This window comes from Crocodylus siamensis, chromosome 3, assembly GCF_052110815.1.
Source record: "Crocodylus siamensis isolate JL-2025a chromosome 3, ASM5211081v1, whole genome shotgun sequence".
Classification (NCBI taxonomy): Eukaryota; Metazoa; Chordata; order Crocodylia; family Crocodylidae; genus Crocodylus; species Crocodylus siamensis.
In genome coordinates this window covers 21,066,195-21,088,670 of record NC_143397.1, presented here as the reverse complement: position 1 = coordinate 21,088,670, position 22,476 = coordinate 21,066,195, and the positions used below count along the sequence as shown (strand labels likewise).

The following is a 22,476-nucleotide window of genomic DNA, read 5'->3' as shown; positions in this document are numbered from 1 at the left end:
CCTGTAAGTATGATGTGGGTTTTTTCTCTTGAGGTGGAACACCTTGCATTTCTCTGTGTTGAATGTCACCAGGTTTTGATCTGCCCACCTTTAAAGGAGGAAATGTGGGTTTTTCTCCTTAAAATGAGAAAATCCGCACTTTACCACATATTTTCATGGTGAACAAAAAACCTGGATCCCTGGTGAACGGCAAGAAAATAATTCCCTCAGCTATGGCTTGTGGTGCTCGTTCTTTGCCAGGTCACTGTAGAGGCCTGACTTGTTCCTGATTGCCTACCCTAATGGAGTTCATCTGCCCCCATGAATTCAAAAGAGGCTGGAGGTTGGGTGGGGCAGAGAGATCTGGAGCCTTAGGAGGTGAAAAGAGAGAACAAGGAGGACTTGAGCCTGAGAGGAGCAAACAGAGAAGGAAAATGTGGAGACACGGAGCCTTCATAAGGGAAGAGAGTAAGAGTTATGGGGACCTGGTGCCTGCACTGGGAGGAAGGAAAGTGAAGGGAACATCAGGCTTAGGTAGGAGAGTTGCAACTCTACAAGAGTGAGATGAATGAGGGGAAGTGTTGTGTCTAGGAAGAAGGGAGGGGTAAAGAGCACTTGGTGGGAGGGTTGAGAGTAGAGCACAGGGTCTGACAGTGAATTGGGGCACTAGACTGATTTGGAGCAGACACTTTGTGTCTTGAGGATCTGTCCCAACCCAGATCTCCCTCCTACTTGGGCAGCATGTCCTAGGTGAGTTGCACTCCACTGGCCATCTCTTTTCCTTTTGATCATTCCAAGGTGCCCATCCAGGAGACCTGCACCTACCCAGCAGCGTCACCTGCATCCTTGCTGAACATACACAATGTTCCCTATTCTCAAGCCAACTGACCTTCTTAGAAGGGATCTGTTTTTTTTCCCATTTGGCTTTACATACAGGCTTGAAGGTACCTAATATTGAGCTGACCACAGTTATTAGCCATTTGCCATTTCTGCTATTACTGCACACTGGAACCACAATCACTTTAGTTTTTGTCATATCTTAATGATTGACAGTTTATGTCATTTGCATTATATCAGCTTGTTTCAGACACTGTCTGTAACTAGGAACTGTGGGCTGCATTAAGACCTCTTACACAGTACTGGATACCTTTGCCTTTAATTGTCACTCGATACCTTATGTCATGAATAGCTGGGCCTGGAGAAGGTGAGGTGAACAGCTGGCCCCTAGGTCCAGTACTGATAACCCTAGCTCATTACTGGGTTAACACACTTATGAGACATCAACCTGAGCCTAGTGCAGGGTTTGTAAGATAGACTCAGCTAAATTCTTGTTTCCCTTTTGGTCCTATTTTTTGCAAAATTTCTGTTCAGGGCTTTAAGCATATAATTATGTATCAGGGCACTGTAGCTGTCCAGCCATCTGGAAACCTTTTTTTGTAAAGCTCATCAACCCTATAAGTAAACTTACTAAAGAGCATCAGAGCACAGTTAACCAACCTGCAGGAAGTTTGCTGGGCCCCACTGTGCCAGGCTAGCATGCCTGATACAGGACTGAATAAGCTCTCGAATATGATTTTCAAAGGCTTAGTTTTGGTTCTGTGACTTAACAAAATCTCATTTGAAACACAAGCCATCTTTGCACAATAAGAAGGAATTTCAGACTGTTTTACATCCTTATTTTTCCTGGACAGTTCCTTCAATCTTCAATCTGGCTAAATTTATTTGGTGGCCATAGATGTCAAGTGGCAGATGAAGAACTGAAAAGATTTTAATTGAGAATCTAAGACTAAGGGTCACAATGGTTTAATAATAGAAAGCAAGAACTCCAGTCACTAATTTCATGCCAACAGAATGAATCCTGCACCTTTTGAATCTCTGAACCATCTTGGGATCTAGAGAGTGCATTTTAACAATCCTCATAGCAGTGGGGCATTGGATGCTATTGTTTCCCTGTTTTACCTGTGGCAGGTTAGCGTGTTATCGCTTGTGGTTGTGTCAAAGTTGACTGTGTAGTTATACTAATAAGTTAGACAATGGATTTATATAGCATGGTTTGGATAGGGATGATCCCATCTCTGACAGAGGGTTGGACTAGGGAACCTCTGGAAGTCCCTTCAAGCCCTACTTTTCTATAATATAAGATTCTGTGAAGTTCCTCCCCTGAAGGTTTTGTTTGCATGATCATTTAATCCCATTATAAAGGCCAACATTACGTGTCTCAAAGTGAAGAAGATCACGTCATCATTTGATCCATCAAGAGTTCGTAGGCTGTAACAGTGGCCCTCTTGATGGGTTCTTGAACTTTTCTGGATGGGCTTATAGGTTGGCTATTCTTTAGCTGAAGTTCTACTAACTTTGTCTGTCTTCTCCTTTTTAATTCAGATTCCATGCTTGTGCCCAGGATGGAACCTGACCTTTTCATGCCAGAAGGGTAGCAGGCCATTTTATATTTCCATTCTTTTCTGATTCACAGTCTGACTTTTCACCTATGTTTTGGATGTGTCCCAAAGAGAATATTCACCTAACCTTCATGTTGGATTAAAACTACAGTACCATTTGGCCTGATATTAATAGCAGCAGAAACAGCTTACAGATGCTTTACTTGTCAGGTCAGTTGGAAAGGGAAACTAGGTAAAATCATATGATCTCAGTTAGTTTCACTTCAGGTTTTTGTCTTGGTTAAAAAGGAATAGGAAATTAGTCAGCTTCCTTTTGCATCATACCTTAAAGAGCTTCACGGCTGAAGAAAAGCAAGGGCAGCTTTGGACCCCTGCTAAACCAGATGGGACAACTGACAAATGACACCCAGGAAAAAGCCAACTTGCTAAATGGGTACTTTACATCGGTTTTTCACCAGTCCCATGGGGCATCCCTGCCCACTATGGGACAGGGAGGCCCAGGTAAGGGAGATTCCTTACCCTCCATGAATGCTGCCCTCATGAAGGAACACCTTGACAGGCTGGGCACCTTCAAGTCAGCTGGCCCTGACAGTTTATGCCCCAGGGTACTCAGGGAGCTGGCTAGCATCATCGCCCAGCCCCTGGCATGGATCTTCGAGAGCTCCTGGCACTCTGGTGAAGTGCCTGAAGACTGGAAGAAGGCCAATGTGGTGCCTATTTTCAAGAAAGGGAGGAAAGTGGATCTGGCAAACTACAGGCCCATCAGCCTGACCTCTATCCTGGGGAAGGTCTTAGAAAAGATTATCAAAGAGGCCATTCTTAACAGATTGGCTGATGGCAAAATCCTAAGGGATAGCCAGCACAGATTTGTTGCAGGTAGGTCTTGCCTGACCAATCTCATTTCCTTTTATGACCAGGTGACCTATCACCTGGACAAGGGAGAAGAGATTGATGTCATATATCTTGACTTTAAAAAAGCCTTTGATCTGGTATCCCATGATCACCTCTCAGCAAAACTGGCCAACTGCAGCCTTGGCCTCACCACAATCCACTGGCTGGGGAATTGGCTCCATGGTAGGACCCAGAGGGTGGTGGTTGACAGATGTCAATCGTTGTGGTGCCCTGTGACCAGTGGGGTCCCTCAGGGCTCTGTCCTAGGGCCTTTACTTTTTAACATCTTCATCAGTGATGTAAAAATTGGTGTTAGAAGTGGGCTGGCCAAGTTCATCAATGACACCAAACTCTGGGGTAAAGTATCCACATCTGAGGACAGGAGGGTGATCTAGGCAGATCCTGACAGACTCATGAAATGGGCGGATGAGAACCTGATGGTGAAAAATGAACACTGAAAAATACAAGGGTCTCTACCTTGGGTGGAAAAGCCCACAGCATCCTTATAGGCTCGGCAGTGCTATGCCAGCTAGCACTACGGAAGAAAAAGACTTGGGGGTCATCATTGACCACAAGATGAACATGAGCCTGCAATGCGATGCTGCGGCTAGTAAACCAAGCAGAACGCTGGCTTGCATCCATAGATGCTTCTCAAGCAAATCCCAGGACATCATTCTCCCACTGTACTTGGCCTTGGTGAGGCCGCAGCTGGAGTACTGTGTCCAGTTTTGGGCTTCACAATTCAAAAAGGATGTGGAGACACTTGAGAGGGTGCAGAGGAGAGCCATGAGCATGATCAGATGTCAGGAAAACAGACCTTATGATGAGAGGCTGAGAGCTATGGGACTCTTCAGCCTGGAAAAGCGCAGGCTCAGGGGTGATCTTGTGGCCACCTATAAGTTTATCAGGGGTGCTCACCAGGATCTGGGGGAACGTTTGTTCACCAGAGCACCCCAAGAGATAACAAGGTCAAATGGTCACAAACTCCTCCATGACCATTTCAGGCTGGACGTAAGAAAGAACTTCTTCACTGTCCGAGCCCCCAAGGTCTGGAATAGACTGCTGCCGGAGGTGTTTCAAGCACCTACTTTGAACACCTTCAAGAGACATTTGGATGTTTATCTTGCTGGGATCCCTGCTGACCTCCTGCCCCTTGGGCAGGGGGCTGGACTCGATGATCTTTCAAGGTCCCTTCCAGCCCTAGTGTCTATGAATCCATGAATCTGTGACATTGAGTAAATTAGCTTGGCTGTTACCTGCATGGGAAGGAAAAGAGTACCACTTCTGTCACATACAAATGCATTGCACAGGAAAAGACTGTAAAAAGAAACCTGGTTTATTATTTTAATCTAATTCCTGTCTAATGTGAAATGCATTCAGACTAGAACCAATCCTTCTTCCTCCTAGCCAAATGCCTTCACCACTAGGCTACTGTATCAGGCTCCCCCTTGGGTGCTCCTCTCTTAGCCCCTTGAATTTCATATTCTTGGCTCCACGGTGGACCAGTATCAAAAGGAGGAGTGAAGTATGCCCTCCCCCCAGCTTAGCCAATAGCCTGGTGATTAGGGCACTCTCCTGGGGGATGTGGGTTTGAATCCCCTCAGGCTGAGGAAGAGCTAGAACCCAAGCATCCTGCATGCTGCCATGCCTCTTGCCATATTTTGGGGCATAAGTGGCTGTGTTTGTTGTGTGCTGTGCTGACCATGATATGCTGAGTAAGTGGATGCGGTTAGTTTTCCGTGTGCTGAACTCAGTGCTCTTGCTGTATGTGGCTGCTGTGCTTTACACTGAACTCAGTGCTCCTCTTGTACATGGCTGTGCTTCCTGTGCTTGTGCTGGCCTCATTGCTCTTGGTGTCTTGTATGAGTCATGCAGGCTCTGAGCCCACCTGATAGATCAGGTCCCTCCAGAGATTTAGGCTGAGTTTAGACTCATCCCTGATTCCTTGCTTGATTTTAGTCAGGGTTAGATGGGGGATAAGTAGGTAGATGGGGGGCATAAAGGGGTAAGTCTAGGCATGGGACAAGCCCAAGATTTGGTGTTTGAGGATCTTTGCTGTCCAGAACAGGTATCCAATGAAAATGGTTGTGTGGCTCCTTGACCAAGAGTTTTCTGGATCACTCCTTGCAGCCTGGGCACTTATTTTCTTAAATGCCATTAAGATACTTCTTTACTAATCTGCATCTGGCCCACTGGGCTCATTGCTGCAGGCTCCTGGGGCATTTGCTTAGCGCGCGCGTGCCTGCGCGTTTGTGTGTGTGTGTGTATTAGGTGACAGGAAAGGTTATCTTACAAAACCTGGGGGTGAGCTGTTGTTGCTCTGTATGTAATAAACTAGCTGTTGGTAATGAGAGAGAGATGGAGACACTTCTAACTCTTAGCCCTGATATGAGGCATCCTCCATTTAGTACCCAAACCCTTTCAGGGCCATCTTTCAAGCTGTGTCTCACCAAAACACTAGAAATCATCTGCATATTACTTTCCCACCACCCCAGGGTTCAATGTAGGTATGTCTGGAGGCTGGGCTGGCCTTAGCCTACAGGCATTGGAGCCTCTCTGGGGCTGCTCCTAGTTTTGCTCCTAAGTTTGGCTCCTTTTATTTGATTTCTGGTTCTATCTACTTGCCTCCTCTCTTCACAGGAAATGGGATAGACTGAGGACACAGCATCCATGTTAGAGATGATGGTGGGAATACTTGATAGAGAGTTGTGGGGTGGGGTCAGGAAGGTGCACAGTACAGAATTTGGGTGTCTGGAGGGCACTGGCTTCTCTTTCCCGCCCCCTCCCCCACCCCGGGCTACAAGCTGTTCTGGGGGGCAGGGACACATGAAAAAAAACCCAACCCTGGAAGTAGTTTGGCTTTCTTGGCATGTGCTTTCCTACTGCTGAGGGAGTCCAGAACAACACATGAGCAACTTTGTGGGAGCAATGGTAAGGAGTGCAGGTACTCAGCCAAAACCCGTTGGTGATTTCATTGCCTCATCTGGATGGCAGCTCAGTCAGAGGATCAGTGCTTTCTGGGTAAAAAACTAGGTGAGTCTGCCAAGGACACCAGACTGTTATGCTCTAGAAAAGCAGGTCTTCCTAGCTCCACAGCCAGGAGATTGTGTCAGTAGCTGAATTAAAAGAACAAGGTTAATTGGGTCAGGAATCCCTTTCAGAAACCTCTGCTCCATCTGTATTAGAAAACCACTATGGTGAAGCACCAAAGCCTTGTTAGTCCTGTGAAAGAGCGTAGAGGCTGCCTAGCTCTTCAGCAAATAACTGCCTGCCACCTCCATCAAGTGCACAAGTAGTATCATTTCCTGTTTGCAGCTAAGGGGAAAAAAAGTACTGATAGGTTGTGCTTGCTCCTTGAGGTCTCAGAGGAAGCCAGTGACAAAGCTGAGAACAGAATCAGATTTGCTTTTATTTTTTTAACCACAAGAACATCTTCCTCCTGCGGTAGCTGGCTGCATTCGGTTTGCTCGCACAGCAGCACAGTACTGCTGTGCAGCAATCAGACAACTTCAGTTCTCTTGCAGATGTAGACCAGTTACCAGTGAAAGTGTAATGGCCCTCGTGTCAAGTCACTAATACTTTTAAAATGCCATGTCCTTGCCTTTTTCTCACACACTTGATAAAATAATTTTAAAAAACTTTAGGTGCTTGATTAGCTAAACTCCATGCTATTTTACACATGGGGATGGAGACACGGAGATGTTCATGGGTTTGCTGATGATCACAATCAGCGGAAGAGCTGGAACCCAGGAGATTGCCTTCCCAGTTGTTTGCTGTACCCACCGAATCACTCTCTTCCATGCTCTCCCGTTTAGTTAGCTTTCATAACTTCCTGTAGAATGACATTCAAGAAACCCCTGTAATGCACTGGCGTAAACTATGGGATTCAAATCCACAGACAGCTCCCTCAGTGTTTGTGTTCCAGTCCCACGGGCCTGTGTCTGCTGGATGTGGACTCTGGCTTGAATCCTCCTCCTCTGCAGTCCTTTTCACGTGGCACAACTCAGTTTTAGGAGCGGGAGCCTCGTTTGCCTTACTACCCACGTCTGCTTCCTCTTAATTCTGGCTTACTAACTTCTGGTTGTCTCTTTAATTAATGATAATGTGCGTAAAAAATCAGCTGACTAGTGATGCTAGTTAAGAACAAGCATGGGGAAAACCTCCATGCTGATGAGGAAGTATTCTTCAGTATTTTTGCCTGGAATCATGGCTGTGATTCATAGGTCTATGGGAAGCAACAATAAGAATGGAAAGGCTGTAAATACTGCACAGGTAACAAATGCATTTTAGAGGGCAATCAGACTGGGTAAAATGCATTCTGCTCCCTTCTTCTGCTGTGCTTTACTGTTACTGTGCCTTACCCTGATTGATGCTGCCACAGCCCTATTCTGCTATGTTAAAGAAAACAGAAACAGTAGACTTCTTCTGAGCCACTGATTACAGTACTCTCTTAATTACTCATCAGGGTACACTCAGAGGCCAAAGGAATTCATATGGCAGGTTGGGCCAAGGTGTCCAGAAAATATTTTGGCTTTCTGTTAAAAGACAAACAGTTTTGGGTTGTGGACAATTATTAGCTGTGCCCAGACAGACAAAATGCAAGGGATTTATCATATAAATGAAGAAACCAGTGGGGAATTCTATTCTGGATATAGCTCTGGATAGGGGCTGGTGGGGAGAAAAGCCCTGGGGAAGCAGCATGTCTGCTGGGATTTGGGGTTTTGGTCTTCTGGGCTTTAACTCAGGTAGGCCTTTTCCTGGCATGCTCCCCTGGGAGACCAGGAGGATCCCCTGGGTGCTATGTTCAACTCGCCACTAGAACTGTAACAGTGGTCAGAGAATATCTCCCTATGAAGAACAGCGTAATCTCTGCAGATTTAACAAGCACTTCAAGCGTATCTTTTCTTTTCCTTACTCCACACCTAGATGGGAGAAACTAGCCTGTGCACGAGACAATTACCACACCCTTCATCAGCTGCCTTAACATAGCTGTTCAGTGTTCACTACTCAGAGTGCCGCTCCCCCCGAACACCACATCCCAGGCTGGCCTTATATAACCAGGATGCGCTTCCATCATGCCTCGGCAGAGACGCACATTCACAGCATGCTTCTCCTGAATCCTGAGTGACGGTTGGGTATAACTCAACCAGAGCAGTGAAACAAGAAGCAACTAATCTTCAGTCCTCTTCTAAGAAACAAAAATGCACTCACAATTCTAAAAAAATAAATAAAATAAATTGGGAAACATTAAATCAATCAACAAGCTCCCATGAACTCTTGTAACAATTAAAATGGCTGCCTCCTTCATATAAAAGCCAGAGGAAACCTGTGCTTTTCCTTGTCTGGTGGCAGACGCTGTAGTGATGATTCAGTTGTTAGACAAGTCAGTTCTGCTAAGTTCAGCCTTTGTTTACAGCTGCGTCCCTTGTGCTCTGCTGCGTGTCACTGGAGAAGATGAAGTTTATTCTGACCTCAGTCTCTCAGTTGGAAAAACCCTAGCAGAGAGTGTATTCTCCTCATTTGCTATTTATATACAAAGGGAAGTGTTTTGTCTGTCATCATAGTATTGTTTCAAAATAAGGGGAGGAGGGGGGGGGAAGCCGAGTGACAGCACCATTTTCCTAAGTAAATAATCCTGCCTGGTTCCCCTGCCCTCTCTTTCAGACAGTCCCCACTACACCCAGGCAATGAGACTGGCTCACTGGAGTGGGGATCAAGAAAAGTAGGGACCTAAATGCTCTCTCTGGAGAAGGCAGTGAGCTCACTTTTCTCTTGTTCATGCACCAGTTAGGATCTCCCTTTGACCTGCCTGGGCCCTAACCCTTCCCCCAATTTCTGCTCCTTAGGCAGAGCAAAGTGCTATGGTGGCACCTCTGTGCCAGCACAAGACCTTTGCTCATTAACTCTTTCACTATTGATTGGCCTCTATTGTAGAGAAAGATGATGCTGTTTTAGGTGTTGAACTCAGAAGAGATGTACTTGGACAATGCTGGAGATAACTTCCTTCAACTCTCATGGTGAGTTCATCACCACCAATGTGGCTAGTCCCTGAGAGATTACCTGTAATCGTTAGGCCGGTGTTGTTTAAGGACTGGTTAATTCTAAGAGTGTGGAAGAGTCATTGCTGAGGGCCTTTGTGTCTGGTTCACATTTGTACTGCTAGGAAGCATGGCTGAGTAGGGACCCATCCTGACCTTCCTCTGCCAGCAACCTCTTTCCCTGTCCCATCTCATTCTCTTACTGCATGCAGTGTCCCCGTGGTCCTGGGTCCAAACTGATCCATAAGCAGTAGGAGGCAGTGAGCCTCAATTGAGAGCAAGGTGGAGTGCACCAGCCCAGCAACCAGAACGGCTGCCTGCTGGGAAAGCAGGGGATCCACCAGCATAGGAAGGCACATATGGAAGGAGCAGGTATGTGCCTGTGTTGATCTGGTGTGGCCAGTGGTCTGCTGGTGCTCCCAAAGTGGAGTGAGACCATGGGGAGGGCCAGGAAGAAGGGAAAGCAGGAATGGGGTAGGGGGGAGGGCAAGAGTAAAGAGTAGAGGACAAAGTTCCTGGTTTTCTTCTAATCTCATACTCATATACAAGCTCTGCATACTTATCTGGGTTTCCACAGTGCAGAACTCATTGCTGTGGAGGGCAGGATATTAGGCACTAACACCTGTCTCAGAAATAGAAAAAATAAACCTGCACTTTGCTACTAATAAAATACAAGCTATTGATTATGATTTTGAAACAACAAACCACTCCTATTCTATTTACTTCCTGGAAAATATTACTCCTAGTCTTTCGGTCGTGCTGATAAGAGTAGGGACTAAGAAGTTTTTTTTGTAGAATAGGAAGTCTATTGTGAATAAAGGCCTGGTTAGATATTACGTCTGGTTCCCTACTAGGAAAGGAAGGTTTTATGGGAAACCATACAGGTAGGTTGTGATGTGTCAGAGGGCATCTACAAAACTCTCATTGCTTTACAATACCTGGTGGAAGTGAGAACACGGAGTCCATTACTATGGATTCCAGGAGCCAAGCAGCAGGGTTGCTGAAAAAAAATCTATGCAAATTGAGCAGGTGGAATATCAAAGTTACTCAATTAAAAACATTCCTGATAACAGACACTGAAAATTCAGACCCTTAACTTTGCAAACATTTTGTAAATGCCGTATGGTCAGATGCTTCAAGCAGCTGAAGCTTCCAAAGCTGGGCAGTTTGATTCAAACAAAGCTTCCAAGGATTGGCTACTCCTGTTGGGGCTTGATTAAAAAATCACAACATGATGAGAGTCTCTCTTAAAGCTTATCTGCATTTTTAAATCTCTGTCTCATGAAAGGCTCCATAAAACACTTAAAGCCACTATATTTCACACTAAGTCATAGTTTCATAGTTTCTAGGGTTGGGAGGGACCTGAGTCTAGTCCGACCTCCTGCCAGAGTCTTCAGAATCTAACTCAGACATCACCTACGCACGTTTTTTAGAGCAACCCTCTATGTCAGGGATGGGCAATGCCTTGGGCTGGAGAGCCATTTAAGGAGTTTTGGTGAGCTGGTGTGAGCTGGGGGTGGGGGGCTGACCTGGTGTAGCGGCAGCAGGGTGGTGCTGACCTGGATTGGTGTGTGGGGGTGCTGACCCAGTGTGGTGGGGGGCCTGCTGACCCAGCCCAGTGCAGTGGAGGTGGGGAGCAATTGACTCAAGTCCATCTGTCCCGCACCCACTGCTGGGGGCACTGGATGGCCAGGGAGGTGGGGCCATCCAGTGCCCCCCCGGGGGGGGCAGGGGCCAGGGAGGTGGGGTCTCCACAGAGACAAGCCAGGACCCCTGCAGGCAGGGCGCACTGGATCAGATGGATGGGATGGGGTAGCGGGCAGGTGGGAGGCCACATCCAGAAGTGGGATGTGCAAGCACCTCCAAAAGTGGGATGGGCAGTCTCCTGGGGCTGGGGCCAGGGCTGGAGCTGGGGCCGGGGCCAGGATTGCATGGTGGAGACAACATGGGGCCAGGGCCCAGGGTAGAGCCATGATCTGGTCCCTACATGTCCCTGTACCAGGTGCCAGTCCATTGGTAGGGTTTTTCAGGGAGCAGATCATGGCTCTGGCTTGGACCCTGGCCCTGGCACTGTCACTATCCCGCAATCCCAGCCCCAGCCTTGACCCTGGCCCTGGACCCTGCCGGCCCATCCCATTCCCAGACTTTCCTCCTCATCCACCCACAGCCCCATCCCATCTACCCAGCTGAGTGTGCCCTGCCTGGCTGGTCTCTATGGAGACCCCGTTGGCCTGCTTGGCGGGCTGTGTAGGATAGATGGGGTGGGGTGCCTGGGCAGGGGAGCCGGGTGGTGGTGGCAAAGCTAGCAGTAGCAGCTGGAAGGAGCTGCCACCACCAGGGCTGCCAGGAAATTGAGTCTGGCTGCCATGCAGTCCCAGCCCCACCACGCACCCGGGGTGGCAGAACTGGCTGCACATGCCCCGCACCTGGGCTGGGCAGGGCCGAGGGACCCACCACGGGCTGGACACAATCCCTGGGCTGGCTAGATCGGACCCATTGGCCATATTTTGCCCACCCCTGTTTATGTTGTGAGAAAGGTACTGGTTGCTGAGCTGCAGGTTTTCTTCCATCCTGCCCATAGTTCATCATTGGAAGAGTGGGATAATTCGATATAAAATGCTGTTTTCTTTGGCAATATAAATGAGTTTCTGAACCTATAAATACATGCCCTCACAGCAAAGCCCTTTGGGCAAAGTGGGGAGCACAGTTCCTTCTTCAGTGCAATTACATGCTGTATTTGATGACTTCTGCTGATTAGGAGTCAGTTTAACAGTTAGTTTAACAGTTAGTAAGAGTGCCTCCAGTTGACTGAACTGAGGAGTGAAGAGTTGGTATGTAACTGGATTTTAGTACAAGTGCCTCCTGTCCCACATTTCTACTGGTGAATGATTCAAGTGGTGATAAGAAGGTCTCCTTATCTATGCTCATAACAGCTTGGTGAAGAGTGGAAAACTGGCAATGATTCACGTTCAAATTAATTTTAATTTTACTCTGTTAACTCTCCACAGTTATTGTGGTAGGAGAACTTCATTAGCACACACTTTCCCAAAGCAAATCTGGTCTTGTATATTTTCAAGGAATAATATGAATTTCCTGAGTAGTCCAACTGGGGAATGGGAGCGTTAATATATGATTTATGTAGCTAATCCTCACAGTGCAAGTTTGAAGCTGGCACATCCTATGCTTTCAGCAGATGGTTAGTTATCTAATCCATCTCAGGCAGAAAAGGTGTAAAGCAATATGCTAATTATCAAATTTGTTCCCAGTCAGCCGGGCAGCAGGTGACAGGAGATTGCTCCCTGCTCCTGGGATACCAACAGAGGCCAGGCAGGGCCAATGTCCCCCTACCCTGCCAGCAGGGAGCTTTCAGCCCCAGCTCCACGAACCAGCCCCACAGATTTTTCCCAGCCCCAGGCCCCAGTCAGGCAATTAAGCACGGGGCTTGGAAAGAGCTTGGAAAGGGGGCCGTGGGGAGAGGGATTTAACAGTGGGAGTCTACTACAGACCCCCCAACCAAGGGGAGGAGCTAGATCAGGAATTTTTGGGCCAGCTTGCAGAGGCACTTAAAGCAAGGGATGTAGTTGTCATGGGTGACTTCAATTACCCGGACACCTGCTGGGAGGAACAGTCAGCCAGGTCGGACCGTTCCAGGTGGTTCCTGGCCGAGATACAGGACCTCCACTTAATTCAGGAGCTGCACAGTCCTACCAGAGGAAATGCCGTGGTGGACCTGGTCCTGGCCACAGGCGACGACCTGGTAAGGGGTCTCTAGGTCCTTGACCACCTGGGCGATAGCGATCATCGCCTGCTGGAGTTTACCATCCAGCACAGGGTGACAAGGGCCTGCAGCAAGGCGGTAGCCCTAGACTTCAAGAGGGCCAACTTCAACAAGTTGAGATTAGTGGGAGAGGCACTGGGGTTCTCGAGAGCAGGGGAGCTCAGTGCCCAAGATGAGCGGTCGTTCCTTAAGGAGACGATACTCAGGGCCCAAGGGGTGACCATTCCAACAAAAAGCAAGGGGGGCAGGAGTGCCCGAAAGCCCCCCTGGCTCACCAAGGGCGTCCGGGAATGCCTGATCACCAAAAAAGGCAGCGTACACCCGGTGGAAGGGGGGTGTTATCCCCAAAGAGGAGTATACCTCTTCTACTTGGGCCTGTAGGGGGGATGTCAGGAAAGCTAAGGCAGACATAGAGCTAGGACTTGCGTCCAAAATCAAAGATAACGAAAAGTCCTTTTTCAAATATATAGGGAGGATGAAGAAAGCACCAGGAAATGTGGGGCCCCTGCAAGATTGTCTGGGCAATCTGGCGGTTGCGCCAGAGGAGAAAGCAGACCTCTTTAACCAATTCTTCGCCTCTGTTTCCTTGTGCAGGGACCAGGACTTCCCTGCTGTGATGCAAGACGGACTCGAGGGGAACGCCTCCAGACCTCAGGTTGGGGGGGACTGGGTTAGAGAGCTTCTGGAGGGGCTGGACATGGTCAAGTCAGTGGGTCCAGATGCTCTCCACCCCAGCGTGTTGAGGGAGCTAGCAGGGGTTATTGCAGGGCCCTTGGCACGGCTTTATGAGTGCTCGTGGTGCTCAGGCCAGGTGCCGGATGATTGGAAGATAGCCAACATGGTCCACATCTTTAAAAAAGGGAGGAGGGAGGACCCAGGCAACCATAGGCCTGTCAGTCTTACCTCAATCCTAGGGAAACTCTTTGAGAAGATCATCATGGAGCACATCTGTGATGGGCTGGCCTCAGAGACAATGCTCAAGGGCAACCAGCATGGTTTCGTTAGGGGGAAGTCATGTCAGACCAACCTGATTGCCTTTTCTGATCAGGTCACAAAAGCCTTGGATGCAGGTGTCATGGTGGACGTAGTCTTTCTGGACTTCAGCAAGGCCTTTGACACCATCTCCCACCTCATCCTCATTAAGAAATTGGGTGACTGTGGCACTGATGCCTACACAGTCAGATGGATTGCAGATTGACTGAAGGGTCACACTCAGAGAGTGGTGGTGGATGGGTCATATTCAACCTGGGGAGAGGTGGGCAGCTGAGTCCCCCAGGGCTCGGTCCTTGGGCCCGCGCTGTTCAATCTCTTTATCAGCGATTTGGATGATGGGGTGAAAAGCAACCTGTTTAAATTCACTGATGATACCAAAATTTGGGGTGAGGTGAGCATGCTAGTAGGGAGGGAAAGACTGCAGCAAGACCTGGATAGGTTACAGGGGTGGGCTAGCAAAAACAGGATGCGCTTCAACACTGACAAGTGCAGGGTGCTGCACTTAGGCAGTAGAAACCAGCAGCACACTTATAAGATGGGAAACTCCCTTTTTGAGAGCACGGAGGCAGAAAAGGATCTTGGAGTCATTATTGACTCCAAGATGAACATGGGCCGACAATGCGAGGCCACAGTTGGCAGGGCTAACCAGACCTCGTCGTGCATCCTCAGGTGCATCTCAAGTAGGAACAAGGAGGTGATCCTCCCCCTCTATGCGGCACTGGTCAGGCCACAGCTGGAGTACTGTGTCCAGTTCTGTGCGCCCCACTTTAGGAGGGATGTGGACAACACTGAGAGGGTCCAGAGGAGGGCCACCCACATGATCCGAGGACTACAGGGCAGACCCTACATTGAGAGACTGCAGGACCTGAACCTGTTCAGCCTTCACAAGAGAAGGCTGAGGGGGGACCTGGTGACCGTCTATAAACTCACTAGGGGGGACCAGAAGGGTTTGGGAGAGACCTGGTTTCCCCTAGCACCCCTGGCATAACAAGGAATAACGGCCATAAGTTGTTGGAGAGGAGGTTTAGATTAGACATCTGTAAGAACTACTTCATGGTCAGGGCGGCTAGGAGCTGGAACCAACTTCCAAGGGAAGTGGTGCTGGCTCCTACCCTGGGGGTCTTTAAGAGGAGGCTGGATGCCTACCTGGCTGGGATCATTTGAGCCCAGTGTTTTTTCTCCTGCCCTGGCAAGGGGTCAGACTTGAAGATCTATAAGGTCCCTTCTGACCCGACTTCTGTGATTCTGTGAGAGGGGCTGGTCCCAGCCCCCTGCCCCGATCCTCCAGTGGATCAGCTAGCAGCGAGCCCCCTGCTGCATGGGGAATCCTGCAGTCAGTGTCTCATGTAGATGCAGCCACTTTGGGCTAACAAATGCTGCTCATTGTTCTGTGAAGCTGAAAACTCTCTATCCTGCTGACCGGTGTGCAAGAAAATAATCTGCTCATAATTTGGTTACAATATGGTGCTAATAACACTAAGGTTGAAGATTTGATCCCCGTACAGGACACAAGGCCCCTCCTGCTTCAGGCAGGGGGTTGGACTAAATGACCTCTTGTCCCATCCAGCCCTACTTCTCTACGAATCTATGGCCACTTGTACACGTGATGGGGTTTTAGCTTCCTGAATTGAAACGGTGCGTTTTTAATTTTGAAGATTAAAAGACCACCATTTCAATTTAGGGGCTTCTGTCACCATTACCATGAGGGGCCTGATACATTTTTTTTCTTTCCCTGCGGCGTCTGCTCCCCTCTCCGGTGGCTGGGGGGCAAGTTGCCAGGGGGCCGAACAGCTCCTGTGTTCCAGGGACCCCCAGTCCTGCCCTCCGCGGTGATGGCGCCACCCAGGGCCACCTGGGCGGGCTGCTTGTGGGTGGGTGCTGCCCAGGGGGTACTGCTGCTGTGGAGAGAAGGCCTGGGGCCTCCCCACAGCTCAAAGCCTGCCGGCAGCTCACCCCTGGCTATGGAAGAGGCAGGCAGGCTGGCTCGGGGGGGAGGGAAGAAAAGGATCAGGACCATCACAGTTTGTATTTCCCCCTGCCCTCAGCAGAGCCTGCCCGCGCCAACTGCTGCCAGGCTGTGCAGCCCCTGAGCTGTGGGGGGTGTCCGGTCCTTCCCTCTGGGGCCGCCCAGGTGGGGTGCTAGCTGTATGGGTGCTGCCCCAGCTTGTAGGCAGCACCCTCCAGATCCAACTTTTTCCTGAGCCTGTGCAGGGAGCAGCGGGCTTCCAGCACGTGGGCTCAGGGAAGAGTTGGATCCAAACTGCAAACTGGGGCAGCACCCGCACAGCTAGCACCCTGCCCGGGTGGCCCTGTGGGGTACCACTGCTGTGGAGGGAAGGACCGGCCCCCCCACGGCTCAGGGTGCATGGCCTGGTGGCAGCTCGCACAAACAGGCTCCACTGAAGGAAAAAAAAACCCAACTGCGAGAGGGCCTGATTCTTTAATTATTTTTTTTCTGCGGAGCCTACCCACCTCTGCCATGGCTGCAGGGCAAGCTGCTGGTGGGCTCTGACCTGTGGGGGGCCCCAAACCTTCCCTCCATGGTGGCGGTGCCCCCTGGGGACACCTAGCTGGGCGGCTAGTGGGCGGGTGCTGCCCCAGCTTGCAGGCAGCACCCAGCCTGATCAGGTTGTTTCCTGAGCCCAAGCTGGGGCAGCAGCCACCTACTAGGAGCCCACCTGGGCGGCCCCAGGGGGCACCGCCACCATGGAGGGAAGGACTGGGGCCCTCCACAGCTCAAGGGCCAGTCAGCCCACCAGCAGCTCTTCCCCTGGTCATGGGAAATGGGGGCAGGCTCTGTGGGGGAAGAAAAAAAAGAAAAAGATCAGGCCCCTTATTGCTTCTGCCTTTACCTTCCTCTATCATGGGGGGTGAGCTGGCAAAGGCTGCAACCTTACAAATGGCTACACTGCAAACGAAACTACGTGTGGATATGGATGTGGTTTAGTTTGCAGAGTAGCAACCTCATTAAATCATAAACCTCCCCTGCACATGTACAGGATGATGCAAATAAACCACAAAAACAGCCAATTTTCATCACGTGTACAAGGGCCCTGTGAATTCATGCTGTGTACAGAAGCTAATTCCAGTTGGCCAGTGCTGACACCTACTGTTCAGATGCAGTGTATTGTTACTGGGTTTTCTTTTCTGATCTGAAATTTGGTTCTTTCTTAAAAGGCACCATTGGTAACTCAGTAAATCCCATTTACTGGGTAATCTTACCGATGTAACAAAATCCAGGTCTGCATTTAATAAGTCTTTTTTTTTTTTTTTACTTTTGGATGTATGCACTGCACTGTCCTGGTTTCTGATACACTTGCTGCACAATGAGTCTTTGGTACATTTTTAGCAAATTTTTTCCACACTTCGTATCTTCACAAACCATACTTACAGGATCTCCAAAACAGATTCTTATGGAGTCTCTTTCTCTGTGGAGAAAGCTCTCTGTTTTATGGCTTAGAGGGGGGGACTGGCCTGAGCACAGAACTGGAAGCCAGGACTTTCTGAGTTCAGTTGAAGCTATGTTGTCTTGAGTAGGTCACTTAGCTTTCTCTGCTTTAATCTCCTCACCTGTAAAATGAGGGAATACAATGAGGCTGCCTTAGAGACAGTATGATGCTTGATGTTTGCACATCACTCTGAAGATGAGAAGTGCTTTAGAAAGCTTGACACTGATGAAGTTTCTCCTCCAACACCCTCTCCCCCTCCCCATAGTAGAACTTTGCTTTGAAAATTACCGTAACTAGTGTCATCTTTTTTTCAGGGTTCAACTGATGTGGTTCAGCCATCTGGGAAACATAAAAGGTAAATGTTCATTGGGGTTAGAATGTGATGGTTGTGGAGTCCAAAATCATATTTAAGAGCAGGATGAAGAATTATGGCTTCTCTGAAGCTTTGCAGGGGGGGTGTAGGCTGTAGCAGTGCTGGTTTAAGGGCATAGGCAGACAAGGTTCTTTGGGTAACTCTGATAGCTTTTATTAGACAAACTCAAACAGCTGGAAAAATTCTTCTTAGCAAGCTTTTGGGCACAAGCCCCCTTCATCAGGCATCTGCAGATGGTTTGTGCTCTTCCTGGATGGAGTGGAGCTATTTGAGTTGGTCTAATGAGTTTGTCTAATGAAATATATCAGATTTACCCAAAGATCCTTGTCTATCTAAAGCCTTGCAGGTATTCACTGTTAGCTACCTTCTCTGACAGAGGCCTGTCACAGGCCAGCAAGTACTGTGAGTATATCAATTTAGTTGCAGACTGACTGAGCACTGCAACTTTATTAGCCACTGGGCTATTTTGGTTCGGGATCGAGGAGGTGATGTTGGGAAGGAACGCAATGACAATTTTTACTTATAAAAAGAATAAATTTTACTTATGACAACAAAAGATATAGTTTGCACATATGACAATTAGTCAAAAGGTTAAGCTAATAAACAGACAACCTAACAATACAGATTAAAATTGATAGTGATAATAAAACAGATAAAGAAATTAACCATGAGTTCCCACTTGGTTAGTAACTTATCAATAGTTCTTTAGTTAAAAGATGCACGTCAAGCTGATTCAGCGAAGTCAGACATCTCTGCACTAGGCAGTCGGAAGGAAAGAGCGGGGGAAGCTCCTCAGTCAGGATCTGGTCTTCGCTTTCACAGGGAGTAAGAGATCTGTGGGGTCTGGGACAGCAATGACCCTTCTGTTCCAACCGTCCCGAGGGTTATTTTGATGTGCGTGTTCTTTTATATCCTATTTATGCTAATTCTTTAGTTATATAGCCATTCATAGTGTTACTTTATACTTGTTATGTTATAGGGTTAAAAGATGTTAGAAATTATTATAATAAGTCACTGTCCAAGCTTGGGTTTACTCAATAGGCAAATTACACCACATCACTTTGGGGTTTGAGATTAACATGTCCCCACCTATGTTCAACCCACGATGTTAATTATCTCTTGTGATTACATTTGTTATTTTTTTACTGTTTTTAAGCAAAATTTATAAATCAGCTATGTCTGTGATTGTAATTTTCAGTTTTGCTTTCTAAAGTTCATGCTGTCTGGAGATTAATACAAAAAGCTATACATAAATCTTTTTTCAGACAAACAGGGAACTGCTTCATCAACTACTTTGCAGATATCTCAGAAAGCAAATCTTTCTGGTTAAAGCTGCCCGTTTGACCTTTCTGATTCTGGCCATCACAGAGGCCAAACTGGAGGCAAGTGTGTGACTCTAGGATCCCAGGGGGTATGTCCCCCTTGTCACAGCCACTAGGGGGGTAGTGTTTTCTGGCCTCGGCTTTTGTCATCAGTGGAACACAGTTATTGTCCTTCAAGTCTTGTAAGCAACATAATATAGTATATGTGCCTGCATGTGCTCTGCTACTGTAGAAATACCGCAGCTCTGAGGATCTCAAAGCACTTGACCAACACGCAGGCTCACAACACACCTAAGTGTGAGTAAACTCTGCCACACTTCTAGTGTGTACATTAAAGCTGACTTCATCACATAGCAAGTCAGAAGTTAGGGGCAGAATCTCTTACTCTTTCTGCTGGACTGGAAGGATAGTCTTATGGGTAAAGGACTAGATTGGTTTCAGAAGCTCAGGGGTCATTCCCCAAGTCCGACACATTTCCTTTGGGCAAGTTGGAGTGACCTAGACAAATTGGAGAACAGAGCCAAAAGAAATCTCATAAGGTTCAACAAGGACAACAAAAATGGTGAGGGGGCTGGGGGACATGACATATGAGGAAAGACTGAGAGAACTGTGCTTATTTAGTCTAGGAAAGAGGAGACTGAGGGGGGATTTAATTGCAGCCTTCAACTCCCTGAAGGGGGGCTCCGAAGAGGATGGAGCTGGGCTGTTCTCAGTGGTGGCACATGATGGAACAAGGAGCAACGGTCTCAAGTTGCAGCAAGGGAAGTTTAGGTTAGATATTAGGAAGAATTTTCTCACTAGGAGGGTAGTAAAACACTGCAACAGGTTACCCAAAAAGGTGGTGAATCTCCATTCTTGGAGGTTTTTAAGACCTGGCTAGACATAGCCTTGGCTGAGATGATCTATTTGAGGATGGTCCTGCTTTGAGCAGGGGGCTGGACTAGATGACCTCCTGAGCTCCCTTCCAACCCTAACTTTCAATGATTCTATGATTCTAAAAGTGTTAACATCTCTGTGGCTCTGTTTCCAAAGTAGGCAACACACCCTAACATGCAGTATAGGGACAGAGACAGAGAGCCTTTAAATAAGATCCAGATCCATTGATCTAAGATTAAACAACAAGGTTGCACTGAACTGCTGAGAACAATCACAGCCAGGAAGTACCTGCCTTAGGTGGACAGGAAGCAGCCAGTCCGGGAAGCAACAGGGCTCTGTGAAACAAGGGCGTTGAAGCTGTACCGCAAAGCCAGGCTGTCTCAAGGGGAAAACAGTGGAAAAGTAGTTGGGAAGCAAGAAGGACAAAGTTTTCCTGAAGAGTGGAGATACACAGCTTCCAGAAGCTGACTTTTCCTGATCAGTATAAATTATACCCAAAGAGAAAAGTGAAGTCTTCGTCTTCTTTTTGTTTTGCTTAGATTGCAAAGAAGGGGTGCCTGTTCCCACCCAGAGGCTAGGTGGCCTTACAGCTCATGAAATTCAGTCCCTTGTTAATCAAAAGGAATCTTATATTTTGGTATTTTAGCCCCCTCTAGTGTGCAAAGGTGTTAAAAGTCGAAATGCACAAAGACTTGAATCCACTCAATAGTGAAAACAAGTGAGGTGTTTTAACTGTGATGTGAGGGAAGGTTATAGGGTAAAAAGGTACCAGGTTGTTCTTAATCTTTATGATTTTCTTCCATCACTGCCCTAGCACAGGTGTCACTTCCATGATGTTTGCAGCAGTGGGAAGACTTCTGCATAATGGCCACCAGTGTTATTAGTGCTGTGTTTTCTAACTCTGCTCAGAGCAAAGCCAAGTAACCTGCAGAGTGGAGGTCAATAAATTATTGAGGGAAAGGGTGTGAGGGGGGAGACTTTAAATCACTTTCAGATAGTTTAATATTAACTTGTGCAACTCAAGAGATTTGTTGGATTATTTGAAGTGTGAGCATCAGCATCCATGGGCTAGATTTACCCTTTGTACACCTGAAACTAGAGACAATGCAATCTAGAGGACAACACCATGCCACTAGGGTGCAGTACCACCCAGGGGTCGGGGTGCTATCTGCACAGGCTTTTATAGTTGAAAATGGTGATGACAAACTTGCTAATTGGTGAAGGGTGAATATAAATCCCTTGAGGGATGATAAACTTGCTGATTGGGGAATCATGAATACAGATCAGTGGAGTGATGATAAAATTGTCCAGCTGAACTCACCTCCATGCACATTACTATGTGTCAGCTGCTATGGATGAGGCCTTAAAATGCAAAGTCCTGCCTATTTGATGCAGATGTTAGATATGCAGACCAATTCCACCAGACAGGGGCTTACCACAGGTGTCCTTAGCCAAACAATCTAACCTTATTGGGTTATGTTGCTCTCTGTCTTCAGCTATATACCTAGCTACTAGTCCAAGCCAGGTCAAGGATAGCTGCATTTGTCACTGATCCATTCTATATGTTGCTTCTGATGGACATAGAGATTGAATTGTTGTGTTTTGCAAGTATAAGGCTGTATCACTGGAGTCATTTAAAGGGTCAGTGGAAACTGTGTTGCCTGGAAAGCTGCTACCTAGTTAATTTAGCTTCTGTGCTGCTTTCTACGGAATGTCTTTTTCTAATTCCTGTGATGTACTTAGCTAATGGGATGTCTATACAGATGAATGGGATCTTAGTACATAACATAGGAAGTACATGTGAATGCATTTCTAAATATACCTGGCTGTTAAGCTGTTTGGTTTAAGAAGGTCAAGACCCACTCTCATAATCCAAGGAAACATGAGTCCATTTATAATCTCATTTGCCTGCACTTAGACCCCCAGAACTGGAGTCTCTTCTGTTTTGAGCCAGTCATCAGGGGCATGTTTTCTTTTCTTTACTTATCTTTACAAAAGCACCAGTCCTGATAGCACAGAAATTCAAGATCATGCTGTAGTAGAGCCAGTGACGGCAAGGTCTAGTGGGGAAGCTTTGTACTAAAACTCGAGCAGCACAGCTTCTCTGCTGAAATGTAAATGAATTAAAGCTGTTCAAGGACTGCATCTTCTCCTCTTTATCCCCTCTTATGAAAGTGTCAGCTTTGCAAGTGTCACTGACTCCTCAGGTAGACAAAAGGGACTGGATCCTCAGCTGGCATAAATCTAGGCAATGGTACAAGGCTACTTGACACCAACTCAGGACTGGGTTCAATGTAGGAATGTAGTCTGTACTACATTGAAGAAATATTTGAAAGAATGTATTATTTTGGTGTGTCAGGGCTGTGTGTGCATTGGGG

The 22,476-nt window shown here is 47.6% G+C and overlaps 1 long non-coding RNA gene across 1 annotated transcript in view; it reads left to right on the top strand.

The window, feature by feature from the left end:
- LOC149868057 (uncharacterized) overlaps positions 1-22,476 on the top strand; it is a 41,826-nt gene that overhangs the window by 5,864 nt on the left and 13,486 nt on the right. Inside the window, exons 2-3 of the long non-coding RNA XR_016440947.1 lie at positions 13,680-13,740; positions 17,842-17,882. This is a non-coding gene — a long non-coding RNA (uncharacterized LOC149868057). The remainder of the gene's footprint in view (positions 1-13,679; positions 13,741-17,841; positions 17,883-22,476) is intronic.